The following is an 18,543-nucleotide window of genomic DNA, read 5'->3' as shown; positions in this document are numbered from 1 at the left end:
TTTTAAGCATGTGAGCCCTTTCCGCAGGGGAAAAAAAAATCTCGATATTTTGACCGGGGTTCAATCCCCGGCCCCGCCTGTGTGGAGTTTGCATGTTCTCTCAGTGCCTGCATGGGTTTTCTCCGGGCACTCCGGTTTGCTCCCACATCCCAAAAACATGCTTAGTAGGTTAATTGACAACTAAATTGCCCGTAGGTGTGAATGTGAGTGCGAATGGTTATTTGTTTGTATGTGCCCTGCGATTGGCTGGCAACCAGTTCAGGGTGTACCCTGCCTCCTGCACGATGATAGCTGGGATAGGCTCGCGGCCCTAGTGAGGAGAAGCGGCTCAAAAAATGGATGGATGGATGTATAAAAAAAACAAAAACCAGACGTGCACATATTTTTTCCATATTTAAAATGTCATTTTTGTCATCCATCTGGTTAGGAAGTACGCGGTCTGTGGTCTGCTGGAAGCACTGGTGAAAAATTGTGGTCCCCACCATCATTTCAATTGCCCATCCCTGCTCTAGGTGCTACAGTATTATACTCCACAGTCTCGACTATGCCAATTTCTTTCTTTCTTTCTTATTTTCTTGCTGCCCTCAGTTGCATCTCAGGTCTCCATACCAGGGCAAACACTTGGATTTCTAGAAGTACAGTATATGGGACTGCCATTTTCCTCCATTACTGTTATCCGTTCAGCTCAAACACATCGCTTTGACTGATGTGTTCACTGCAACATGGGTTTCACAGTTACCTGCTGTACTATTTTTGGTACTCAAACAAGAGGGAGTGGAGGCAAATAAGTGCTGTGCAGTGGAAAAGCAAGCATAATTCTGCCCATTAGGAAGAAATGATGCTTAGATCCCTGTACTCAAAAACAATAGGGAAGCAGATCAGAAAAAAATTGACAATCTTAAATGGCTTACTTTTACGACTGATCCACATACTATGGCACAGATTGAGTTAGGGCAGTATTGCATCATGTTCAGTTTTGTCTGCTTCACAGTAGGTGCTACTCATGATACGAAGGCATAAACTACAAATGTGGTTGCTAGGTTGCACTCATAAGTACAGTGCTGCACACAATATTGTTTCAGGGAGAAGCCGCAATGGCATTTGTACAGATTTCCACTGAATGTTCTCTGTTTTATCAGTAAAACGATATACAGTAAAAGCCAATGGTCTACTCTGTATTATGTGTAAAAAACAGATTATTTTTTTCTCAAAAAGAAAAAGATTGTTTGTGTGAGTCTCATTTTACTAATTTGAGATATACACACAAAGAAGACATATTACTACAAAAATAAAAGTATACAGTACATACTAACAGTTGCAGTACAGTTACAGGTCAAACGTCTAAAGTCAAACACAGTTGGTTCAGTGATGCTGGTTGACTTAAAAGTTGTTCTAATGCAAAAATGTTTATTAATTTGTTCGAAGCTCAAACTGTGTCCTGTCATGTTTAAATTTGTCTCTGCACATTTTAATCCAAAATCTGCCACGCGACAAGGGTTGGGCATCAAGAATCGAGAACTGATTGGAACCGGGACGAACACGTGGGTTCTCCCGGAATCATTCAAATAAAAAAAATTCGGTTCCCAGTTTCGATGGCTGCAGAAGAAGAAAGTGACGAAAACCAACTAAGAAGTGGCGAAAACCAACAAAGAAGAACGCGCACAAAGATTTGCTTGTGCCCAACGCCAGTGGCGAACAAAGTCTTAACTTTGTTAAAATAAACACTCGGATTAAGATTATATTGTGACAAGGAGGCTTTCACAATGTGTTGAAGTTTGACGTGATCCTTCCCGGTCCGAGCCTCAGCCTACACCGCGTGGATCTTCAGTCAAGTCAATTGGGTGAGTGAAACAATAAAATAAGTCGATGCCAACACTGAGGCAGCTAACAAGTTAAACGGTGGGTTACAATGATTTTTAGGGATTATTTTAGTCGTCAAACCAACGTAAGAGCTGATGACAGACAAAAATAAAATATAAATTACTTTACCATACTTGAAAGAAAGTAGAAAGAGTCACATTACAAGCTTAACCTTCAGCTAAAACTTCACCAAAGGTCAAACTAGCAACTTCACAATGAATTGGGTCAAAATTCACAAAAACATTGTCTCACCTCATCGGTGTGTAGGTAAAGGAATCCACAATTTACAGAGCATTCTTTTTTTTGCGTTCGTTTAGTTTAGTTTGTACCGGTGTCATATGAAGTTATTTTTCATGCCAAAATGCCGAGTTCTGGTGCGTACTCTTCAAATTAAAAGGGCACATGCTTAAAACAGGAAGTCAAATAAAAACTTGCACATATAAACCATTTGATGTGATGAAACAGTCGGAAAGAACCATTTTAACAATGCTATATTTAACTTATAGCTGAAACAATAATTAATGCAGATTAATTCAATTGGGTTAGCGCCACACATTGCCTTTTAGTTCATAGGTTGGATATTGATACTGGTTAGAAAGAACGCCAAGTCAAATGTTCATTTTAGTTTATGCTGCAGGCTGCTAATAAAATTGATGTTCATAATTTGGACATACTTTATTTAAACCATGCAAATGTTTTTGACCCAGCCCGCTAAAAGAATCGGAATTGAGAATTGTTTGGAACCGGAATAGAAATGAAGAACCAGAATTGTTCAAATTCAAACAATGCCCAACCCTACACGTGACACAAAACAATACAGGCCGTATTGTATCGTAAATGGTCCTGCGCAAGGCCCTGCTTATGTCGACGGACGTCAGTCCCCACAGCAAGTGGAGGAAACTCTGGCCCTTCCTGTACAGTGCATTTGTGTTGTCTGACCAGTGCAGTTTATTGTTAAGGTAAATATCCAGGCAATTAAATGAGTCCACTGTGTCAATGTCCGAGCCCTAAATTTTCCCCAGTGTGTGTGTGTGAGGAAGGTTTGTTTTTCCTACTGAAACCAATCACCAATTCTTTGGCCTCGTGTTTAGGAGGGGTAGTTATGCTCACACCAGTCCGCAAAGTCCATGATGACCCTTCTTTATTTCTGCTCGTTCCCCTAAGATACACACATGACAAAGACGGTGTCATCAGAGAACTTTTGCAAATGACAGGGTAGAATTGTAACTGAAGTCCAAGATATGGAGAGTGAAAAGGAACACTGAAAGCAATGTCCCTGTAGCGGTGATTTTGTTGTTGTTGTTTTTGGTTGAAGTTGCTAATGCGAACTATAATCCACTGTATTTAGTTATGCATGAATGAAGAGTGCAATTACACAAGTTTGGGATATTCACAGTTTTTATTAATCAATAAACATTCAATTGTCAAGGAAGGTTGTAAAACAGTCATAACAATTTGTTAAACACGTGGGAATCTAAGGGTCTCTTTTTAGACGGTAAGTCTGTTTGTTTTCAAGACCGGCGATCAAAGAATGTGAGCCATTTGTGACCACGCTAATGGAATGTGATGACACCCCCCAGGGGCGTTCAAGCAGCGACAAGGAGACAAGATAAAGAAGGGAACAATAAGAAAATCTTCACTCTGCCAGGAGCCGAACCTGTTGTAACTATGCTTTTGAGACATTTACTTTTAAATTTACCCATACCTTGGTTTTATATATATATATATATATATATATAAATTAATTGTTATGTACAGTAAGTTATTAAATCGAGGGCGTTGGATCCGAAATCTGACCAAGCCATGGAGTCATTATTTGACAACATGGATGAGCATTGGCCCTTCTGCTTTATAGACATGGTCACCCCCATTTTTAGCCTTTAGCCTAACACTTATGTTTTGCTTTGGTATCAAATATATCCATTCATCCACTTATCCTCACTAGGGTCGCGGGTGTGTTGGCGCCTATCTCAGCTGACTTCGGGTGAGAGGCGGGGTACACCCTGAACTGGTCAGCAGCCAATCGCAGGGCACATATAGACAAACAAACATTCACACTCACATTCACACCTAAGGACAAATTAGAGTCTTCAATTATCCTACAATGCATGTTTTTGGAATGTGGGTGGAAACCAGAGAAACCGGAGAAAACCCACACAGGCACGGGGAGAACATGGAAACTCCACACAGGGAGGCCGGATTAGAATCTTGGTCCTCAGAACTGTGAGCCAGATGCGCTAAGCAGTTGGGCAATGTACTACCAGATCAAATATGTACTCCACTAAATAAAACGCACAACATTTTACAACTTTTTTAGTGCCTGTTTTTTATTTTAAGGTGGACAGTCCCTCAAACAACAAAGGACCAAGCGTGTTGTTTATTACAGTTTTTTGTTGAGGTGAACACTCAGATACAGTACTTTAAGGGTCCACCCTCTCCATCTTGTTCACCTTTCCTTTCCTTAGTTTTGCGGTCTGCGGGCCATTGTGGGACTGTGCTGCAAGTGGTCTGGAGCGTAACACTGTGCATCAATATTGCGCTGAGATCACACTCGCCATGTGTGGGAGAAAAGCATGGGTAGTTTTCTGATTATGACCAGAAGGAAGACAGCTTGCATGGATGTTTCTCATTATTTTAATCTTTAATTTTTTGGTTTGTTTGTTTGATTGCCTGGTAAATGTATCGGCACATTGTACACATACGTCCACATATGATTTAAAAAAATATATACAGTGCTGTGAAAATTATGCCTGCTTCTAAAATTCTTGGTTTTTTTGCAGTTTCCCCACTTTAATGTTCAAGATCATCAAACGTAAATATCAGACACAGATAACCCAAGTAAATGGTGACTTTGTTTATTAAGGAACATAATAAACTATTCAAAGCTACCTGCTCCTGTGTGAAAAAGTAATGCCCCCTCGTGTTAAATCATGAATTAACTGTGGCTAAGCAGTAATCACAGTAATCAATTTTTTGGAAAGCTGAGTTCATTTTCACTGACCACACTCAAGCCTGATTACCTCCAGACATGTTTAATCAAGAAATCACTCAAATAGAACCTGTCTGATAAAATGAAGTTGGCCATAAAGAGCTCAAAAAAGCTGCAACAAAATGCCACAATCCAAAGAAATTAAAGAAAAGATGTGAAATAAAGTAACTGACATCTATCAGTCTGAAAATTGTTACAAAGCTATTTCTAAAGCTTCACGACTCCAGCGAACCCTGGTGAGAGCCATTATCCTTAAATAGATAAAACATTGAACAGTAATGAACCTTCCTAGGAGTGGCCGGTCTACAAAATCTACCCCGGCCCAAGAGCACAGCGAGGACTCATCCAAAATGTTACAAACCCAGGAAAACATCAAAAGAACTGCAGGCCTCCTTTGCCACAGTTAAGGTCAGTGATCATGACATCCATGGCACTGTTCCAAGTTGAAAACCAATGCTGTTCAAAAAGAACATAAAGGCTCATCTTACTTTTATATAAAAAAACAACAACAACAACAACTTTGGGAGATTATTATATAGACTGACGAGATGAAAGTTGAGCTTTTTGGAAGGTGTGTGTCTGATGGCTGCACGGTGGACGACTGGTTAGCACATCCCCCTCACAGTTCTGAGGACCCGGGTTCAAATCCGACCTCGCCTGTGTGGAGTTTGCATGTTCTCCTCGTGCCTGCGTGGGTTTTCTCCGGGTACTCCGGTTTCCTCCCACATCCCAAAAACATGCACGATAGGTTAATTGAATACTAAATTGTCCGTAGGTATGAATGTGAGTGCGAATGGTTGTTTGTTTGTATGTGCCCTGCGATTGGCTGGCAACCAGTTCAGGGTGTACCCCGCCTCCTGCCCACATTAGCTCTCGTGAGGATAAGCGGTGGCTTAGTTGTACTGGTACAGTTAGTAGTCAATTCAAATCTTCTAAAGTCAATGTTGGATATACAGCATTTTTTACATTGCCACAATAAACACTGGGAATCACCAAGCGTATTCGTTTTTGAAAGGTTATTTCATGCATGAAAGGGAACAGCCTATATTGAGCAACATGCAGTGTGCCATATTCAAAGCGTGATTAGCAGAGCAGCTGTTGGGCCACTTATGTAAACATTTGTAAATGACAAGACTAGCGCTCATGTGATGTAATTTGTTTAGAGTTACAGAGAGCACTGCATGCAAAGCCTTGAAAAATGGGTTTTATGACATGTGCCATTTATGCCACATTTATAAAGACAAAGATATGATACAATAAAATGTAGCAGCCTGTTCCGGTAAATTTCTATTGCAATTACATAAAACCTCAATGGGATGTGGGAGGAAACCGGAGTACCCGGAGAAAACCCACACAGGTACGGGGAGAACATGCAAACTCCACACAGGCAGGGCCGGGAATCGAACCCCGGTCCTCAGAACTGTGAGGCAGACTCTCTAACCAGTCGTTCACCGTGCCGCCATGAAAGAATGTATGCAATTAATTTGAATGACAAGCCACTCTGGAAAGTCAATTTAAAGCTCTATCGTCCAAGGTATTGGTGTTACACTTCAGGTCCTGGACTGTAATTGCCAGGAACAGCAGAATACGCAGACTCGTCACAGTCTTTGATGAGGCCGATGACTGTGGTGTCGTCTGTGCATTCTAAACCGCCTTGAAGTTCTATCTTTGCTTCGTTGGTCCACTTATTCATTGTTTTCGCCATAGGCTTCACATATTTAGGTCTCTGCCTGTATGTTGGTATTAAGTGATCAGACGAGCCCAGAGCTGCACGGGGGATAGTACAGTCTGCGTCATTTAGGATGGTATAGCAGTGGTCTAGAATGTTGTTTTCCCTGTTACGACAGTCAATGTGCTGCTTGGATTTAAGGAGTTCGTGGTTGACTTTAGCTTTGTTAAAGTCCCCAAGAATAATGTGGGGTGAAGCTGGGTTCTTTATTTCAAGTTTGTTTACTTGTTTAGCGAACCTTAGCAGTGCGGCATTTGTGTTAGCCTGGGGAGGAACGTAGACATCCGCGAGGATGAAAGTGGCGAACCTTTGTTCAAAAGCAGTGACTCCAAGTCCGGGCTGCAGTGTGTGTTGAGCTCCGAGACGTCGGTAAACCTTTTTTCGTTGATATACAAGTATATTCCGCCGCATTTTGTTTTCCCCGATAGCTCCGTGATGCGGTGCGCTCGGTAAAGTTGGAAGCCGGGAAGCACCACAGTGCCATCTGGGACGCATTCACATAGCCATGTCTCCGTGAAGCACAGGGTGGCAAAACGTCCGGTCTTCTTCTTGAGAACATGAAGCTCGTCCATTTTATTGAGTAGAGAGCGTAGATTTGGAAGGTGTATCGAGCCTCACTTCCGGAGCTTGACCTGCACTCTGCCTCACTTTCCCCTATGGCGTCGCCTTCATGCGCTGTAGATCACAGCCACTGCACTGGTGAGTAACTCCAAGAAATAATTTGTAAAAGTTGGTGAAAAAGTTCAGAGTAGACTCCCTAATGTTTAGTAAGTCTTCCCTTGTGTAATTAAATCGCATAATCTCTCCAAAGATGAACAAAAACCTTTACTTTTTCTTTACTTTAAAAAATAAAAATAAGAAAAAGTACAAGTCACACAATGTATTTCGTCCTTGATCCAAGAAAATACTGTATCTCCACTTTGTCACTTTTGACAATCTTGACTTTTGGATTACTCCAGTACCAAATATGCTAATAAAGACAAACTATTACACATTTATAAAATATTTCTCTGGTATTTTCTGTTTTATAAATGTTTATTATGCAGGTGTTTGGAATGCGGGAAGAATACAAATGTTAGTGCTGTGAAAAAAATTCCAATTTTTATGAAATGTACCTGTAACCTATTTTTTCTGCAACTGTAGCAGAATACAATGTCCTTATTTTTGTGTCATAATTACGTTACGCCATTACATGTATTCCATTACTCTGCAATCGACCCGACATAACTAAGACATTTAAAGTATTATGAATTTTGAAGAACAACAATCACATGAAATCATACCATACCACACAGTGAGGTTGTTTTAAATGTAATCCAAATTCAAGTGCATTGACACAAAAATAAAATTGATAATTAGAATAACCACAAAAAAAGAAGGAAGACAAACCACTTCCACCAGTCTCAATTTTCGTTGCTATTTTGTGAATGTTGCAAGCTGAAACCGAATGTGAGTGCAACTCTAAACGAGGCTTTTCGCATCAGTCTGGAATATGTAGTTGTATTTTTCCACTGCTTAGTACTTTCGTGTTTGTATTCCATGTTGGTAGCATACATCATGGCCACCTGTTGTTACCATAGCAACCCATGCAGATAAGTCTTTACAGACCACTAATGTGTGGACACAATTAAATTGGATTTGCCTTCAGCCTTGTAAGCTATAGACGTAGAAGTCTGATTTCATGACACAACATAGCTCAAGATGGGGCCGAGGGGGGAAATGTTACTTTCTAGTCACTTTTGAAAATGTATGTTTAAAAAAAAAAAAAAAAATCCCATGTAGTGGTACAGCAACAGCGACTGCTCGCTGTGTCTCATAGCATATCATGTGACAAAGTGACCATTCACATTAAAAGGCAATGTGATAGTGGCGACACTTAACATGATAATTTAGGAACTACTGTGTTTATAAGTTTCCAGTTGGCTTACTGCTCATTTTTGCTTTGCCTCAGCGAACACAGGTGTGCCTCACGCTTGCAGTGCTGTTGGATGCGTGACAGCGTTTTATAGTGAAAGTTCCACTTCTAAACTGAGGTGAATAGCACAATTTTCATTTTAGATACTGTTTGTGTAACTTATTTGATAAAAAGATAGACTTGGTCTTAGACTTTCAGTTTCAAAACAAGCATATATGCAAAGTAATTACATTCCAGCCGCTTCACAGGTACTTTTCGCCCTGTATCAACCCACTCCATCACAGATATTTTCAAACTAATGTCAAGGAAATAGGATTGAGAAAGGAATGGGGCTATTAACTATATACGGTATATGTTAGCCAAGCTATCAAGGAGAAAATAAACATTGTGTGTGCCAAGCAATATGTTCTTATTAATACTGATATATGTCCCTGACATTTGCAATATTTACTGTAAATGGTGCATGCCATGGCACGATGTTCAATACCCAGCCTCAGGTCCTTAGGTCATTACATTATTATTTGTAACCTGTGTGTGTGCGTCTATATGTCTGTGGCTCTGTGGACGAGGGCCTCCCACCTCCCCAAAACATGCGTGGTAGGTTAATTGACAACTCTAAATTGCCCGTTGGTGTGAATGTGAGTGCGAATGGTTGTTTGTTTGTATGTGCCCTGCGATGGGCTGGCAACCAGTTCAGGGTGTACCCCGCCTCCTGCCCGATGACAGCTGGGATAGGCTCCAGCACGCCCGCGACCCTAGTGAGGAGAAGCGGCTCAGAAAATGGATGGATGGAGGCCGTCTATGTTGTAGAGTAGGGGTGTCAAACAAATTTTCGTCATGGGCCACATTATGGTTATGAATGTCAGCTCATCATATTATTACATATACACAACTTTCCCTCCATTTACCGGTAATTGTTATTATACATAGTTATATACTGTATATTTTTAACAACAAAAATATTGTGGCAAGCTAATACTTTAGTATAAAAGTGTCATCCAATTTACTTTGCTTGATGATTATGTTGATGATTTTGTATAAATAAATTCATGTAGAAGTTAAAGTCGAAATGGTACAGATTTTCTGACAAAATGAACAGAACAAATTCATTTAGCAAGAAATATGAAGTAGGCACTTTAGTGGGCCACATAAAATGTTGTGGTGGGCCAGATCAGGCCCCCAGGCCTTGAGTTCGGCACCAGTGCTTCACAACAATTTTTTTGAAATATGATGCTATGAAAGTAGAGGATATTCCCATCGTTGCTTCTCAATCAGGGTGGTATGCATCTACTGTGTTATTTGATAAATAGCTGCAGATCACATTTACAGGTCATTCATGTACTGTATGTAGCAGGCTTGGCTTTTGGCTTGATTGGCAAAGAGCTGCAGACTGGATCACCATGCAGACACTCAAATGAAGAACAATTAAGCAGGATTTATTCAACCAAAAAAGCACAATCGTGACAAAACAAATATAGGTGGGTAGAAAATACGAACAAAAAGAGGGGGAAGGAGGCACAGTGGAAGGAAGGTACAGTTATATATACAAAAACAGAATCTACCTTTACAAGGAAGAAAGTGGAAGACAAAAACAAAAACAATTTAGAAGTACTTACAAATACACCCAAAAAGACATAACTACTTTTGGCGATCAAACTGCTAAATACCGATACTAAACAAGAACTATGAGGTAGCAAGTCAAGCCCAGTACACACAATCGGGCTGTGTTTGTCCCGATTTTTGTCCTTCCTGACTTTGGACGTCAAACGGCAGACTATTTTATGTTTTATTAGATTATCCTATAAAATTGTCCTTAGGTCTGAGATGTGTTAAGACTGGATTTGTCCCTGATTATAGGGTGTGAAACGGGTCGGGCCGACACTCGTAAATGTTTAACGAGTTCAATATTTACGACGAAAAATCTTCATGTGTGTGGGGATTGCCGATGTCTTCCCAAGTCATGATGTCGTGAATTGTGATGTGGAACAGAATGTAACCGGTAAGAAGCGCATTGATTTAGGAACAAGGAAATAAACGTAAATTAAACACAAACGTGTCTTACCTGATGTCGTTTTAGTGTATCAAAGTGGGTTCCCCAGACGGCAAGAAGTATTTTCCGGTAAGAAGCGCATTGATTTAGGAACAAGGAAATAAACGTAAATTAAACACAAACGTGTCTTACCTGATGTCGTTTTAGTGTATCAAAGTGGGTTCCCCAGACGGCAAGAAGTATTTTCCAAAGGCGAAGTCTTTTTGAGATGTCATTGCCATTGCACAATGGTCCCGCTTCCAACAACATTCGAAACAATTGGGTAACATTGCCGCATAACAGGAACGGTCTGCTCATTTTCGTTTTTGCAAAATCGTGTGTGATCATGCGAGATTTCTGCCAAGGAGGAACTGTTTCCACTGGAAGCTTTCTAGACCGGTGGTGGAACAGAATCTTTATGTGTGTGGTGTGCAACATAGTTTAGGTTGATAATCTGTGACATGACTTTTCACAATTATGGAACAGAAATTCAAAAGTTCATATCCAACGTAAAAGTAGATAAATAATATACATTTTATTTGGATATAATTCCCACAGTGTATATACTTTTATGTCTGAAATAGTATAATGCCTTTTATTTCACTTGAATCCCCATTATGTAAATAGTTTTAAAGCATATTGATATGTATTGGAAAACTGTCTCTTATTTACAATGCACTTAACTTGGTAGGCCCACTGTTTCTTCCATCGATATTAATTTGGAGAAAGTTCAAGACAGAGAACAACATAGTTTTTAATAAACTTCAAAACCTAATTTTAATTAACTGGACATTTGGCTTCATGTTTGATGAAATACTGCATGGCACCTCGAGAAGTTGAGCATTTGTTCCTGTCGGCATTATGCTAATTTCTTTAAACTAGAAATGCAATTAAAACCAAGTCAGTCAATGGAGCTGTGCTGTTCTTGAACCAAAATGACTCGTGTCTGGCTGGTTCTCCAGGGAGAAAGTATGTGATCTCAGCTGTGACTGATTTGATAACTCTATTTTATATGCTAGCACACATAGTCTGTCCTTACAAAGTCATTTTTAGTAATAGAAATCTCATTTTACCACAACACAACAATTACATTTTCTAAAGTATTTGATTGTTGATTAGGAGAAAATATGTATATTAATCAAACAACCCTCTTAGTTACCCATTCTTCCAGTTACTTGAACATCAAATGTCACCTACCCACCTAAGTTATCTGTGTATACTTTACACCGTAAATTGATTTACTACAGGAACTGGGGGCGGGGGGACCATCAACCCACAAAATATGTTACAGTTATTAAAAGTATTGCAAATGGCAAAACCACAATACAAGCCCCTGCAATAATAAATCAAAAGTGAGTCCACTCCACATATGTATTTGCAGGGGAGAGGCACAGAGCCCTGCCACGAAGAGAAAAAAATCTGTGAATAATTGGCACTGCCCCAAATGTTTTAGAATTGCCTAAAGATGCTCCAAGATGGTGTCAAAAGCAGTCCTTTCCAATTAGATAGGGCAATGGCCTGTCTAAGTGAAGCTCCTCCCCTCACTTCAACATAGTTCCTCATCAAAAAAATGCCAAGAGATGGCAACAAAATATTACTTCTAGGTTAGACAGTACTTTGGCCTGGGCACAAAAAGGTATTTCAGCAAACAATGGAGGATAGGTTAAAAAAAGAATCTAAAAATAGGTGAATCTGTGAGTAGACAATCACAAATACGCAGGGGGGACACGTGAACATACATTCTGTTTATGAGACATACAGTGAGTCTCATGTTAAAAGCTGCTTTTAGCGATAATTAGCAATTTAAAGCAACATTTACACATAGCTCATGATGTTAATGCAGTCTTTAGCGGCACAATTAATAATTGAATAGCAAATGTACTCCCCTAATTATGAACTGAGTCAGTCAAACATGGTTGAGCAGAATAGTTCATTTTGTCGATCACCAGCTCAAAACAAGTTCACAATGCAAAATTGTCAGGTTTATTGACTTCAACATCCTCAAGCATTTGCATCATTATTTTGAATAAACATGTTACAATTATTTTGACCATAAATTTTCAGTAGATCCCAATTTACATAACTGGAAATGAAGGGTAAAGTGTTAATCTCTTGTATCATGGTCATTATTTTATGTTTTCAGGCTACAGTATACAGTACTAGCTGCATTCCCAATTCCCTCATTGTCAAACCGTGGACAAGAACATTGTCGATGACAGTTGCCCTATTTCATCTCAAATAATTGTTCTTTGTCATATACCTCCTCTCATCCTCCTCAACCACCTCTTATGCTTAGTCTGCCTCTGTCTCTGTGGTTTTCTCTATCCAAAGTGAAACCTCCAACAACCAGTACTCACTGAACTGGCCCATACTGCATTGGTTTCTTCACATCATTAGCCACAAGTGTCATCAGTTTTGAGTTGATGTCTTTATGTTGAGACCCCTTTGCTTTACTTTAGTTTAACGTTTTCTATGATGCAATACAAGTGCATTAGAGTGCAAAATGTGTTTTAGTGGGTGAGAATCTTTGCAGCACCCCGCCTTTAGGACACAGTATTTAAAGAGGCAAAATCTATCATCGCAATTCGTCTCTGGTTTGATAAATCCCGTTGCGCATACTAAATGCATCTGTCTGCATATACTGCTCCCACAACATGCAAAATTAATTGTACGGGAGGCTACGTTTGGCAGACGCAATCGTGGGTGCACCCAGTTAGTGGATGAGCTTCAACATCTGTTTGTATGCATGTATGTTTTGTATGTTTTTTGCACGTGCAAACCTTTAGTTAATCAGGCCCTGAAAATGAACATGTTATGATCTTACAGTTGAACTCACCTACCTTAGACCACAAATGTCAGATAATGTTAAGTCCATGTTCTATACTGTGCTTTAGATCATCATTTTCAATGCCGCTTATTGTGTCCAGGGTCCCTGGGTGTGTGAGTCTTACCAAGCTGACACCTGTTGAACAATAATCCCTGAAATCTTGCGTACTTTTTTTGTTTTCTCAAAATAGGATCAACATAAATGTCAGTGCTGATGCCTCCCTAACATCAATCACACACTCACACCCCACCCCCACACATGACATTCCAAGTCACAATGAATTCCCTTCTCGATACCATTCCATCCATCCATCCATCCATCCATCCATCCATCCATCCTCTATACAGACACGAGGAGAACATGCAACCTCCACATAGACGTGGCCGGGATTTGGACCCCTGTTGAGGCGGCTGTGCTAACCAGTCACCCACCGTGCCGCCTATACTGTAGCACTCAAAATAAATAACATAATTTACTTGGTAAAAGGGTGTCATTGGAGAAACCGTAAAGCATTACATTTTGGTACAGATGCAATTAAAAGTGTGGTTCAAGAAATTGATTCTCACTTTTTGCTGTTAAAGTCCACTTGCATCGGGGCCAAGCGGGCACAGTGATCACTGATCAGATGCAGTGGGGTGGGGGGAGCTTCCTCTGTGGTAGTGGTTAATAAAATTGTTAACCACATTACCAGGACTGGAGTATTTTATCGAAAATATTTTTTGCTGAATAAGTAAGCAGCTCTTTATCCTGTTTGGTGTTTTGGTATTTGTTTTAGTCTGCATTTCTGTATCTTTATTTTCCCCGCTGGCTTGGTGAGTGATGGCCCCCTATTTCTCTCTGCACACACACACTGTCATCAATGTCGCTCCCTGATGACTGCTTCTGAAAAGTGTCCAATGCATACCCCATTAGTCCATCAATACTACTAGTACAATCATATTAGTGGATGTGCTTACACACAACTGTAGCCTGTAGATTTCATCTCTGAAAACAGATGCCAAGAAAACACCTTTGTCCGTCTCTCTCCAACAGTAAAAGAAAAATGCAGCTGGACAACAATTTCTATCCTGCTTGTTTGTGAGATTGCCATAGCAACAGAAAATGGTGTGGATATTGCCTTAAGTTGGGATATAATAAATGGAAAGGATTCAAGGAAATACCGTAACTACAGAAATTTTAGGTAAAGGTACATTGGAGAATATGTTGAATTAGCTCAATAGGATCCTGGTTTAATTTGCTGATGTTAGCCATCGTTCTGCACCCGTGAATTTCCTTGTGAATACAGCTGTCTGTTCCCGAGAGAAAGCACCCAGTGTTTATCTGCGTCTCAGAGGAGGAGGCCAGTTACTGTTGGCTTTCTACTAAGCACTGATGCATATAGAGCTCTGAGGAATTAATGCAACACAAGAACCAATTAGTAGAAGGCATAGGTTAATGATGTAAATGGAAACTAATGTCCATGTCGATCTTTGAGTTAAATCATGCCCTTTAGAAGGGAATGACATAATATTTAAGGCTAGAAATGGAAACCCCTCGTGTTGGTGTTACTGTCAAACCAAGCGCAGTAAAGGCAGGCATGAATGATATGATGAAGAAAAGGTGTATTAAACAATGGATTGGTTGATTTTGTTTACAGGTGAGGCTGAGCTTGAACTCAAATCACAAGGCAGATTGCTGTTGTGTTAGCAGTCATGTTGCTGCAACAACTGTTAGGAGGAACAAGAACCTGTGGCTGAAGCTCTTCGTTAGGCATCTCATGTGCGAGTAAATCCTCAGTGATAGCAAGGTTTGATTTGTACGAGCTGACTTGCGGTAGGCTACTGAATATGTAACCAGCTTTGCGGGGAGTATACTGTAGTCACTAGTTTCTGGAAAGAACTTAGACTGCAATCGTTCATGGTAGGCCCGCTGCATACTGAACAAAACTGCCAAATCTGACTGAACTGTCACGCAGTGTGCAGGATTCGGCAACTAGTTTTAATGAGTTGCTAACTGTTGACCACTGGTTTTGCTGCGATTAAAAATTTTAATCATCGGTGAATGGCATCACAACTTCGCAGATGTAACAACAGAAAAATTGCACTTGAGCTTTCAAAGCAAGAATCGCCTCGCCTAACCTAAAACACTTGTTTTTTTTCAATTCTATTTTTTTGTACTCTATTATTATTGTTTGCATTGTAGTATTGTAAGTGGCATACAGAGAGAAAGGGCAAATAAAAATAAATAACAAAAATATTTTATAAAAATATAATATAAAATAAATAACAAATACAAAAATTTTAATTTACCACTCACAAAACAGGAGCAATGGTGCAGACTGATGAAAATATAATTTCTGTATCTTCATATACCCAAATCAGTCCACATGGAGAATAACTACAAAACATATCTCGCAACATGTCAAGCTACTAAAGTCGTCTACATAACACTGTAAGATCAGCAAATATCAGACAAACACAAAATACTGTATCCAGCACAGGTTTAAATTACATTAAAAACAAAAAATCTGAAAGAAAATGAAAAACATTGTAAAAATACACATTCTTCCATTTTAGTTGAAGACTGATGAACTTACCTGCTGCATTTTTGTAGTGCTTAAACCTGATTGTCGTGTCTACAATTAAGCAATCATGTGTTCCTGCACCTGATGTCTGTGTTTAACCAATTGGCTCATAGGTATATCCATCCATTTTCTGAGCCGCTTCTCCTCACTAGGGTCGCGGGCATGCTGGAGCCTATCCCAGCTATCATCGGGCAGGAGCTGGGGTACACCCTGAACTGGTTGCCAGCCAATCGCAGGGCACATACAAACAAACAACCATTCGCACTCACACACACACCTACGGGCAATTTTAGAGTTGTCAATTAAACTACCACGCATGTTTTTGGGATGTGGGAGGCCCTTGTCCACAGGGCCACAGACAGATAAACGCACACACACAGGTTAAAAATAATAATGTAATGACCTAAAGACCTGAGGCTGGGTACAGAACATCCAGGTCAAGAAACACTAACTCTAGGAGCCATCTGCACCAGGACCAGATCACAGGCCATGGCCACAGGTCACCAGGGTGCGCGTGAAGGAGGACGCTAAAGGCACGCCCCCAGTAGGTATGTAGTATGTGCATTGTCCAAAACAACATCGGTTTGGCTAAGGACCCTCGAAAATGGCACCTACAAAGAGACACGCTTACGAAGGACAGTTTAAACTGCAAGTTATCAGTTACGTGGAGGAACATGGGAATCGAGCTGCCGAGAATTTAAGATCAACGACTCCATGGTTCGCAAGTGGAGGAAGCAGGAAAACAAGCTTCGCCAAGTCAAGAAGACGAAGCTGAGTTCCCGCGGAAAAAAGGCGAGGTGGCCCGAGTTGGAAGACCAACACGAGCAATGGATTAATGAGCAAAGAACAGCCGGGAGAAGCGTCTCTACAGTCACCATTCGACTGAGGGCAATAACTCGGAGCTTGCCATCATTCCGGGAGGCTTGACGAAGGAACTCCAACCGCTGGACATCGGTGTAAACAGGGCGTTCAAAGTGAATTTGCGAGCGGCGTGGCAGCGATGGATGACAGATGGCGAACACAGCTTTACTAAGACTAGGAGGCAGCGCCAGGCACTTTACGCCACAATTTGTGAATGGCTTGTGGATGCTTGGGCTAATGTGTCTGCTTGCACTGTTGTTCGAGCTTTCGTAAAAGCCGGCATCATTTCTGAGGAGCCGCACGGCAACGAGACTGACTCAGACAATGACGAGAGGGAACCTGGCGTGTTTGATGGAGAACTTGCCCAGCTGTTCATTTCGGATACAGAAGATGAGGACTTTGATGGATTTGTGGATGAGGATTGATCAAAAAAATAACGTGAGTACATTGTTAAATACTGCTCGCGCTGCCTTTTTAAAAACATTGTTTTAGCGTGCATGCATGCTACCATATGTTTTAAGCTAGCGTATGTTTTACCATACCTGCGCCCAATAATACAGTGCACCTTGTGTATGTGTTAAATACAGAAATAGACCCCGTAACTGAGACTGCGGCTTTTAATACGATGCGCCTTATGGTTGTGAAAATACGGTAGTTAAAAGCCAAACTAAAAAGGTGGGTCTTGAGTCTTTATGTTGAGAGACCTGTGTTTTAAGAATTTCACTTTTGTTGCTGTGCTTTTATCATTATGTAACACAAGTGCATCAAAGTGCAAAATGTGTCTTAGGGGATGCAATTGGTGTCTTAACTAAAGTTGCTTCAAGTTCTACCAACATGGTGACTAAAATTCAATAAATGGGTTCAAGGCACTGAGTGTTTTAGTTCAGGCAATAGTGTTTAGTGGTTTAGCAATTAAAAAAAATACTGTATGATGCACAAATAATTCCATTCTAATTGTACAATTTTCATGGAACACGCTATCAGCATCCCAGCAAAATAAACTGTGATGCTGATAGCTTGTTCGATGAGAAGTCATCTAAAAGACAAATGATGACGCAGGAAAGTTGATGGAGCGGTGATCTTTTGTTTACTGCACCGTGCAACTACACAATGGGCTATGCTTTTGTGCTTTTCCGCTCCGAGCTGTCTTGGTAGGAGGTGTGTGAATGCTTTATTCTGACAATATCTGGGTATTTTTACCCCCAAGGTAATAGTTTTAGCAGAGCATTTATTACATGACTGTGCTGTTAATGTGGGCTGTGGGGATCTTCCTCGGGACACGTCCTCTGATAAGACTTACGAAAGAGGTAGTTAATGATTTGGGTGCGAGTCAGGGCCAGTTCGCCCATTGGCCGAGACTAGCACATGCTAAGGGTGGCGTGGCCTCATGGGTCAAAACAAATCGGGGGGAAATTTGCCTTCAATATAGTGATATTAAAATGAATTATTACTATTAACTCCTAATTTCAAGTCAAAATGTTGTACTATAATGAAAGAAAAATGTGTACATTCAAATTAAAATAAACAATGAAATAAAAGAAGAGGAGTAAGGTGAACAAGTACTTTGAAAACAACGTTCCTGCCCACAGAATAAAAAGCAACATGTATGGAATGCAAACAAACAAAGCTACGAGTACTGAGTGGTTCTAAAGGTGCTGCAACTGAACACATTGTGCAGGACTGACTAATCTACACAAGTAAGACAATATAATAATAATAATATAAAACACAGGCAGAGCGAGAGGCGGGGTACACCCCGAACTGGTCGCC

The 18,543-nt window shown here is 40.4% G+C and overlaps 1 long non-coding RNA gene across 1 annotated transcript in view; it reads left to right on the top strand.

The window, feature by feature from the left end:
- Positions 1–6,539: 6,539 nt before the first annotated feature.
- The window catches only part of LOC133414247 (uncharacterized), a 37,454-nt gene continuing 25,450 nt past the window's right edge, over positions 6,540–18,543 (top strand). Inside the window, exon 1 of the long non-coding RNA XR_009769968.1 lies at positions 6,540–7,277. This is a non-coding gene — a long non-coding RNA (uncharacterized LOC133414247). The remainder of the gene's footprint in view (positions 7,278–18,543) is intronic.

This window comes from Phycodurus eques, chromosome 15, assembly GCF_024500275.1.
Source record: "Phycodurus eques isolate BA_2022a chromosome 15, UOR_Pequ_1.1, whole genome shotgun sequence".
Lineage (NCBI taxonomy): Eukaryota > Metazoa > Chordata > Actinopteri > Syngnathiformes > Syngnathidae > Phycodurus > Phycodurus eques.
This window is presented reverse-complemented; position numbering and strand designations above follow the sequence as displayed.